Below are 9,754 nucleotides of genomic sequence, written 5' to 3'. Positions count from 1 at the left end.
TCTTTGAAGGTCGTGAAAATGTTCTAAAAGTGGTGATGGCTGCACATATCTGTGATTATTCTAGAAACCACTGAATCACGCTTAAACGGATGAATCATAGGGTCTGTGAATTCCATCTCTACAAAGTGAAAGTTGGTCACTCAGTCGTGTCCGACTCTTTGCAACCCCATAGACTGTAGCCCTCCAGGCTCCTCTGTCCATGGAATTCTCCAGGCAAGAATACTGGAGCAGGTTGCCATTTCCTTCCCCAGGGGATCTCCCCAACCCAGGGACTGAACCTGAATCTCCTGCATTGCAGGCAGATTCTTTATCATTTGAGCCACCATGGAAGCTTAACAAAGCAGTTTAAAAACAAGCCTCCTGGAGTGAGAAAATCTCCAGTCAGTTCCTGCCTTGGGCGTGAGGACGCCCCCCTCCCCACCCTGCCACCAGGCCTAGGGAACAAACACACTGTCCCCACCCCCAACAGCAAAGCTCCTGCCCAGCTCAGGGTGCCCCCATCTCCAGAGTGGAGGTCAACCCCCCACCTGTCTCCACTGGCCCCTGAGGGTGGCCAAATTCCCAGGGGTGGGGAGGGGTCACCACTCAGCTGAGATGCAAGTGCCCACCCTCCTGGGGGGGCAGCCTTCCAGGAATCCATGGCTAACTGTCATCCCAGTTAGTCTGCTCTTCACGTTGGACTAGAATGTCTCTGGAAAAGCGTTGCACCATCTCTCCACTTTATTAAACTTCAAGCTGAACAAAATCCACCTGCTTGAGTTACTGCTCTCTGCAGAAGTTGAACCCTGCCCAGTGCTTCCAGCTGCCAGCTCCCCCAGGCACCCAGCCACTGGCTCCCAGAGCCCATGAGCCTGGCCCAAGGCAGTTTATTTTCCCATCTCTTCCCTCGTTTCACCAACATCTGGACCCTAGTGATGCCAACCTGTAGGAAGCTCTCTGCTGTCTTGGATGTTTTATTTCTAAAAGTGCTGGATGCTCACAACCAGAAAACCAAGTTAGAAATTTTTCAAGGGTGTGAAGACTGCAGATGAGGGTTCTGGAAGGGATGGGTGTGGACCTAGTACATCTATCTGGGCATCCAGAGTCCTTTTTAGTGGTGAAAAGCCCACCTGCCAATGCAGGAGACCCGAGAGACACAGGTTTGATCCCTGGGTCAGGAAGATCCCCTGGAGGAGGGGATGGCAACCCACTCCAGTATTCTTGCCTGGAGAATCCCTGGGACAGAGAAGCCTGGTGGGCTACAGTCCATGGGGGTCGTAAGGAGTGAGACACAGCTGAGTGACTGAGCCCATACAGGGTCCTTTTCACTCTTCTTCTGGTTACTGGGCATGTTCTAAATAAGTGAAGCTGCCATATAGGATGGGTTCTGTCTAGGCATGTGTTTGCAGGGCTCCTCCCTACAGTTAGTGCATGTGTGAACGGCCTTGCTGGGTTTTCTCCTGGTGTCCCTGGTCATGGGTTACAAGAGCTACAAGAGATGGGCCTGGAGACCTCCTAATTCCTTGGAGGAATAGTGAAGAGCACTTAAACAGCCATCCTGTCTTCCTGACAGTGGGTGTCTGTGAGGTTTCAGTCTGCAGGGTGGGGCCCTGTGAGGTCACTTGGAGGCTCAGGGGTTGCAAGGCCAGGGACCACGCCAGCGTGCAGAGTGACACCCACCTCCACGCCTGGAAGGACACCCCCCGCCACAGACCTACACCTCCCAACCCGGTGTGCCGTCTCCGAGGGCTGTTTGCTCCTCTGTGAAATGGGACTGTTAGTGGGTGTGCGTTAGTCGCTCAGTCGTGTCCTACTCTCTGCGACCCCATGGATGTGCCTGCCAGGCTCCTCTGTCCATGGGATTCTCCAGGCAAGAACACGGAAGTGGGTAGCCTTTCCCTTCTCCAGGGCATCTTCCAGACCCAGGCACTGAACCCGGGTCTCCTGCACTGCAGGCAGATTCGTTACCAGCTGAGCCCCAGGGAAGCCCCGAGGCCTGTCAGTGCCGCCCCCACAAACTGCTGGGAAGGCTCCATCAGACGGAGGAGGAGCTCTGAGAAGCTGGGGGCCGTGTCCTCTAGGGCACGGGATGCCCTCGCATCTGCACATGCGGTACCTGTTATCTGGGTGTCGCTTCCGCCCAGACTTAGAGCGAAGCCGGCAGCCAAAGGGGCTCAGCGCAGTCTCCAGGGAGGGCCTGGGGGCCTGGGCCAAGACTCCCCTCCTCCCCCGGCTCCCTGCCTGGAACCCAAGAGGCACTTGAAAAAGAAGACGTTCAACCCAGCCCTCTTTAGACAGCGTCCTCCCCGCGGCTCCTGGCTCCCGGGGAGCCCCTGCCCCCGTTTCCTGTGCACGTGCGCCCACGGGAGGCCCCCCACAGGGTCCTGGAGTAGCGGAGCCCCACCCCGGGGTCATGCAGCTCCGAGGCCCCCTCTCCCGAGCCCCCTGCTTTCTCAGGCCCTTCCTCGGACTCAGTGCAGAGCTCCGTCTCACTCGTGGGATCCCCGGCCTTACGTGACGACCGCGGGCGCCCTCAGGTCCCCCCACCGCCCAACTGGTCTAGAAGCGCATTCACAGCGGCACAGGGGGAGCCGGCGGAGAACGCCGAACGACAGAACCATGGACAGCGACCCTGGCCCCGCACGGAGGACTGGGCGGGACCTTCGTCCGCAGACGGACGACCCCCCTCCCTCCGGCCGGCGGTGCCCTCCCCTCCCCTCCCCTCCGCACGCCCGGCCGGAGGGGCGGGGCGGACCAGGCTGAGCCGGGCCCTCTCCTGGGGGGCGTTTCTCCCTGTCACGCTGCCACCGTCCTTCCCAGTGATGAGCGCCCAGGAGGGAGGGCAGAGGTTACGCTGACCGGCCCCGAGGCTCCCTGGCTGCAGCCACCTGCTGCTGCCCTTTGGGGGTCGTCGGGGGGCGGCACCTCTCCGCCCTGCTCCGGCCCTGCCAGGGCCACTGCCTCAAAGGAAGGCAGCAGAGCGGACGGGGACCCAGGCTGGACCCCTTCGCATCCTGGAGGAGGCGTGGCATCCGGCCGCCGAGGTGAGCACTTTCCAGGCACCCGCCACGCGCTCGACCAGCCGGAGGTCACCAGGTGACACCCTCCCCGGGAGTCCAGACGGCCTCGACAGGGAAGACCAAACGGGGGAGGTGCGGCCGCCATCCACATCACCGAGGCCCCTCCAGCTGTGAGGGCCGTCCTCCGCCTCACGCCCACCGGGTGGGGCTGTCAATCAAAGGGCTCCCCGCCCCCCGCCCGCACGAGCGGCCGCGCAGGCTGTGGATCCAGACAGCCTGCACCTGCACACGACCGGGGCCCGGCGCGGGGGAGGGGCGGGCGGCGAGCCAGGAAAGCAGGGGGCTGCTAGGAGCGGCCACCGCCCGCAGAGCTGCCTGGCGCGGAAGTGGGCTGGGTCGTGCCAACACCTCGGACTGAGCCAGGCTGGGGCCTCCGGGCCTGCGACAAGCACGCCACGCACGTGCTGAGCAACATCCCGGCTCGAGGGTCCCGAAACATACCTGGAAAGGGGAATCCTCCAGCAGCTACAGAGCAAACGCTAAGATCCTTACTCTTGGACACCGATGTTGCCAAAGCCCCGGGGGAGGAGGGGAGGGGGCCAGTCAGAGCCGCTGTGGTCCCTGGGAGCTGGGTTTAGGGGCCCCGGTGATAGACAGGAGAGCCGCGTGGGAGGGCGTCTCCTGCAGGGAAGAAGCTGGGAGGCAGCTGCGGAAGCCCTACCCCTCGATTCGGAGGTGTCAGGAATCGAACCCCGCCCTCCCCCACCCCCAGGGAAAAGGGAGACCCCAGCCTGGCCATAGATGGACAGATGTGGTCTCCAAACTGACACCACCAGGCGGCCCCTGGCTGAGAAATTAATGCCAACCCCAGAGGCAGAAGCAGGTGTGAAGCCCCAGGGCTTCATTTCCAGGGGTAGCAGCCCTTGTCCTTGACTCTGGGACGGGCCTATTGCCTCAGCAGTTTCTGAGATCACATCTCTTCCCCCGACTGAACGTGGTGAGGTCAGCGGATGGTTCCCCAGTTTGTACCAAAGGACTTCCGAGCACGTGTTAGCACCTCCTAGGAGGCAAGTGCATGTCAGTGCAATGAATGACTAAGCGGAAGCATGGACACACAGTAGGAGATGAACCGGTGAACAAGCTTTTCCCAGTGTCTCCTGCACCTGGAGAATAAGATGTGTGGTTCTTGGGCTCCAGGGCTGGTTCACAGGCTGGACTCTGAATCTCTGGGGTGAGAGGGGCATGAAAGCAGGGCCTGATCTAAGGGTGGGAAGGGCCTGCCCTAGTCCTGGCTTTGTAAACTCTCCACCCTTTAACAGGAGCAAGGCACTTGAGTTCAATAAACCTCAGTTTCCCCATGTATAAAGTCAGGGGTTCAATTCGATTTCTCATTTTCCTTCTAGAGTCCTTAAACTTCAGTGATGCTCTCCAGAGATGACATCACACAAGCTTTTTTTTTTTTTTGATGAGTCAGAAACTCAAAGATTTCCTGGGATGTCTGTGGACCGTGTATGGCTCAGAAACGAAGGTAATTTTCTCGACCGCATTCCGAGCCTTCTTTTATGGCAGCTGTCTGAGCACTCTGTGTGTGTTTTGATTTTTCATCTTCACTCTCTGAATGATGATTTATCTGGCTTTCAGAATAGAAGGTTGAAAGGCTTAATTGTGTGTGTGGCTTCTGGGGTTGTTTAGATTTATAAATATTTCAATAGGATTTTTATTTGTTTATAACATATATCTTGGAAAACTTTGCACCAGGAGCAAATTCTGTGTTTTTCTCCTACAAAACCTATACTAGAGAGAGAGAAAAGACTCGAGAAAATGGTCACAATTTTTAAAGTCCCTGAGGAGTAGGTGGCAGTCACAGCTGGTTTAAGTTCACTCTGCTCTGAAGGCATCAGTCATCGACAAGCTCCACCCCCACCAACAACCTAAGAGGACAGACAGGAACAGATACGCCCCCTTTTAACTCAACTTCTCAAGGACTATATTATTGAGTAAATAAGACATACTAAATATTTAAACCTCCAGTTGGGGAAATTATAAAGCCAAGTTGTGAAAGTGACTCAGTCGTGTCCGACTGTTTGCAACCCCAAGGAATTCTCCAGGCCAGAATACTGGAGTGGGTAGCCTTTCCCTTCTCCAGGGGAATCTTCCCAACCCAGGTCTCCCACATTGCAGGCAGATTCTTTACCAGCTGAGCCACAAGGGAAACCCAAAAATACTGAAGTAGGTAGTCTATCCCCTCTCCAGGGGATCTTCCTGACCCAGAAATTGAACCAGGGTCTCCTGCGTTGCAGGCAAATTCTTTACCAACTGAGCTATCATGGAAGCCCAAGTTAAACCACAGAAAATCCCATAAATGAGTAATCTAACAGGCCAAACTTACTAGTAAGACTCACTTAGGCCAGGGAAGGGAGGGGGCTCAGCTCTGGGAGGATGTGGAAGTTAAAGTTCCGGGGGTGGGTCACAGAGGCGGGGACCGAGGTCCTCCAGTTGCTGATCACGGCCAAACCTGCCAGCACTGGCTTCCACCCTTCCAGCATGACTCAGCCACAGGGATGTGGGTCGGGGTTTGAAAACTGTTTGCATAAGATTCCTGGTTCACCTCTGACTTAACGCCATTCCCTCCTCCTATGCTGAATCTAAGATCTTATAAAAGCTTCCCCAGAAAATCCACTTCAATAATCCCAGGTTGTGTCCACCTGGCACCAAATATCTCTCCGAAAACTAAGAAAAGATGACCTCTCCCAGAGACTCAGATGTTTGACATTCTGAAGACACAGACTCCTACGCACATCTCTGCCCGGTGGAACTGGAGAATGAAACGTGGACGCATGCACTGCATATCAACCTAATAGTCAAGCACAGGAATAAATACTGCCTGGCCTTGAACACCGTCATCGTGAAATGTATTCTTGCCCTTAGAGCTATTCAGATGATGCTAGGATGCCATGAGCCAAAAGATGACAGCAGAATTGAACTATTGCCCAAAAGCAATTACTGATTAGAATTGATTATTTCTGCAGAGAAAGGTGACCGATAGATTAGTTGTCCTGTTATAGCAGATTTGGACAAAACTGTATAATTGTTAAAGGGACGGAGCTACCTGACATTCAGTGGGAAGAGAGACTGTTAAGACTCAGGATTCCTCTGGACGCAGGTCTGTGAACTTGAAGCTAACAGAATTCCAGGCTTGTCCTTGAAAGATCCCATCCTCCTCGCCCAGAAGAAACTTCACTGTGCCTGTCTGAACACTCTGAGTTACAGGTTTAAAAATGAATCGTGTTTCTGCCGTGGCTTTCATTTTAACAGAAAATTACAAAAAGACAGACCTCATTGAAACACAGAGTGAATTACAGAGGTGATATGTGGCTGGATGGCTGAAAGCTGCCACCACGCCTTATTGGATTTGCCTAATGACACGTTTTACTGCCTCCTTTGAACAACTGTTGCCTAAGGTGTCCGTGGCCTTTTTACCTACTTCTTCCTTAATAGCGGAATCAAGATGCCACGTGATCACACTGGCGTGAAGTGCTACGTCACCTCCGAGCGCATCAAGACATGCGTCCTGCAGAACACTGGCTCACCCAGCTTCTTGGCAATGGCCTTTTAAGAACCCAAGGGGCACACATTCTTGGCCAGTCTGATACAAAAGATTCCCCTGGCCACTCCACGGCCTCCCACCCCATCCATCCTGCCCCAAACAAAGCACGAGAAAATTAGGGCATAAATACATCAGGGCAAGAAAGAACACACGTACACAACACCCAATGCCGTCCGCCGATGGGGAAGAAGTGAGGGAATCCAGGGCAGTCGGGCACATACTTGGCTGGCTCCCAGGGCCAGGGAGTCAGCGGTTACCATGGCGGACGGGGCCGGCCCGAGGGAGGGCTCCGGAGGGCAGGCTTTGTCTGGGCGCTGCTCAAACAGGGAGAGCTGGGATGCAGTCTGTCGGTTTGTGTACTCTGGGTGAGCCGTCCTCACACTGAAAAGGCCCAGAGGAGCACTGTTGGGTTTGACTTGATCTCATGCCTCTGGGTTTCTCTTGGCATCCCACCCTCTCCGCACCACCCCCACCCCCACCCCTGGCCCACCTCCCCCAGGCCTTCCCTGCCTTCCCCTCCATGGAAACAGCGTGGAGCGCTCAAGGGGACACGCCAATCAGGAGTCTCCCTTCCCCTGGATGAGATGCTGGAAGGGACATCCCAGACCCCGCGGGCGGGAGTCAGCGCAGAAAATGAGGGAACACTCCCTACGTGGAAAAGGAAGTCGTTCCGAGCTCAGCGGGCCCCAGACACGCCAGCCGCACGAGCTTTACGTGGAAAAGGTAGCATCCAGGGCCATGAGCGCAAGCTCATTCCACACCTGAGCTGAAGAGCCTGGGCCAAGTCAGAGGCTGAGCGAGTGACTCTGGTGTCCTGTCTGGCATCCGCCCCGATCTCAGAGCGTCGCTGCGAGGCTCACATCCTCCCCTGGGACGGCCCTCTGAGGCCCCTTTGGGCCCTCCCAGACACCCTGCGTGGACACGGCCAGGGGCCCAGATGGTGTTGAGACTGAGGGACAGCTGCAGGGTGAGAAGCAGGAGCCTCGAAGGCAAGAATGTTATTTAAATTCTCAGTTGGCTCCAGTGTCCCTTTCATCAGACTAAAGAAGTGTCCCGGCATAGACCCACTCTGGTGAAAAAAGGTGGGGTTGCTTGAGGCCCAGTTCCCCAAAACGAGAATCGAGCGGCCGTGTCCCTCACTCTACGCGAAACCGCTCTTGTTCAGCTCTTTGCCCATGCCGGGCCAGGTGCTGCCAGGCACCGGTCACCGGCCCAGCGAGCCCTGCCCCCAGACGTTCGTCTCGTTTCACAGACGGGGATCCTTCCCCGGCTCAGTCCTGTGGGCCACAGAGACCGGGCCTGACTTGGGCCGCGCTCTGAGGCCCTGCGGCTGCTGTGGTCAGGACCTGGGGCTCCACGTGTGGGAACAGGAGGAGACCCACCACCCTGCGGCCCCTCTGTGATCACAGCGAGGCAAGACTGAGGCCCCCAGGGTCCTCTGCAGCCGGAGGGAGTACCCTGACTCTGACCTAACCTGGAGATTTCCATTGTTGCTATTTGCTCGCTTTGCCTTCTTGGGTTACTTTTTAAGCAGCGTCCACCAGAGTGCATCTCACAGCACATCACCAGTCGAACTGGCTAATTAATAAGAAACATCTGTCAATTGACAAATATTTATTGAGCATCTTCTGAGCAGAAGCTGCTGGACTTAAACAGAGATGAATAAGTCTCACACCCTGAAGGCTCTTCTGGAAATTAGCGAACGTGTTGAGGATACAAATAGCTCCACAGTGACGAAAGGCAAACAACCACCCCCTGAAGGCAAAGATTCTGTAAGCAGCGACACAGAGGCCATCAGCTCGACACTGAGGGCGGGACACGCCGAGCTCTGGGGTCCACAGGTCGCAATGCAGATACGGGGAGATGGACAGACTCCATGGAAGGCGAGAGGCTGCAGCTGGCCCCAAAGGTGGAGGTGGAGCAGAGAGGGCAAGTGATGGAGACGTTCCCGGGCCCAGTCACGGGCTGACCGTGGATCTGGCAAGGATGGCATGCAAGACCCAAGGGCGGCGGACGGAAACGCGGGAGAGCAAGAAACCTGGAATCAGCCTGTCTAAGTTCATCGAAAGAGATGTTTGTGACTAAAGACTCCGCTACCGTGGGCTGCAGCTTTTCTTTGGGGTGGGGGGTGGGATGGAGTGCCCAGATCGGGTACTGGCTCTCAGGAGGGATCCTCACCTGTGACAGCAGCTCCATCGAGATTTGCAATCACGTGTGCGCACACGGGGAGCTGGCGTGATACTGCAGACGCAGGCAGAGCGCCGTCTGCGATGCGGCTTCTGCCCCACAAACAAGAGACAACAACGCACAACTTGCAGCTCCAGGGTCCTGGCTGCCTCCGCTCACCCCAGGAGGAAACTGGGTCCCAGGCGGTCCTGACCAGGAGCTCACCTGCGGGGCGGAGACAATCTGGCCTCTCGCTGAAGACCCAACACTTAATCCAACTTTGGTGGGCTCAGCGGGGGCCAAAAAGTCACGTCCAAGAGGAGAAGGGGGCGACAGAGGACGAGATGGTTGGAGGGCATCGCTGACTCCATGGACATGAGTCTGAGCAAAGTCCAGGAGATGGTGATGGACAGGGAGGCCTGGCGTGCTGCCTTCCATGGGGTCACAAAGAGTCGGACACGACTGAGCGACTGAACAGCAACAAGACCAGCCCAATACCTGTGAACGGGGCCTTAGGGGGAGTTAGGTTCTCTGCAGGTGGAATTAGGGAAGACGAGGCCACACTGGCAGGGGGTAAGCCCTAAGCCAGAGACTGGCGTCGCTTTAAGAGGAGAGACACACAGATGTGCACGGAGGAGATGGCCAGGTGTGAAGCATCCACAGACCATAAGACACAATGCCGGAGGCTGAGCGGACGGCTGGGAGACTCCCCTCCCTGGCACCTCGGGGAACACGGCCCTGCAGGTCTGGCCTCCAGACTATGAAGCAACGTACTCCGTTGTCTTAAGCCTCTCGTGGCGCCTGGTCACTGCAGCCTGGGGGAGCTCACCCACAACAAGACAACCAAGAGAGGGCAGAATGGTGCGAAAATAAACATGCTCAGGGACCAAGAGGCAAAAGGCAGTCGGTGAGACTTCCAGACGGTCTGTCCTGCCCGACATCATGCGACCCTGCCCCTGTGGAGATAGGACACAGGAGGACC

General features: G+C 56.4%; 1 long non-coding RNA gene across 1 annotated transcript; it reads right to left on the bottom strand.

The window, feature by feature from the left end:
- Window positions 1-8,244: 8,244 nt before the first annotated feature.
- Window positions 8,245-9,159, bottom strand: LOC122438017. The gene is made up of 3 exons (XR_006268421.1): window positions 8,998-9,159; window positions 8,785-8,885; window positions 8,245-8,655 (listed from the first exon to the last, which is right to left on the bottom strand). It is a non-coding gene; the product is annotated as an uncharacterized LOC122438017 (long non-coding RNA).
- Window positions 9,160-9,754: the final 595 nt, after the last annotated feature.

The sequence above is a fragment of the Cervus canadensis genome, chromosome 3 (assembly GCF_019320065.1).
Source record: "Cervus canadensis isolate Bull #8, Minnesota chromosome 3, ASM1932006v1, whole genome shotgun sequence".
In the NCBI taxonomy this organism is placed as follows: domain Eukaryota; kingdom Metazoa; phylum Chordata; class Mammalia; order Artiodactyla; family Cervidae; genus Cervus; species Cervus canadensis.
Note: the sequence above shows the minus strand (reverse complement) of the source record. Positions and strands in the feature narration are given on the sequence as shown.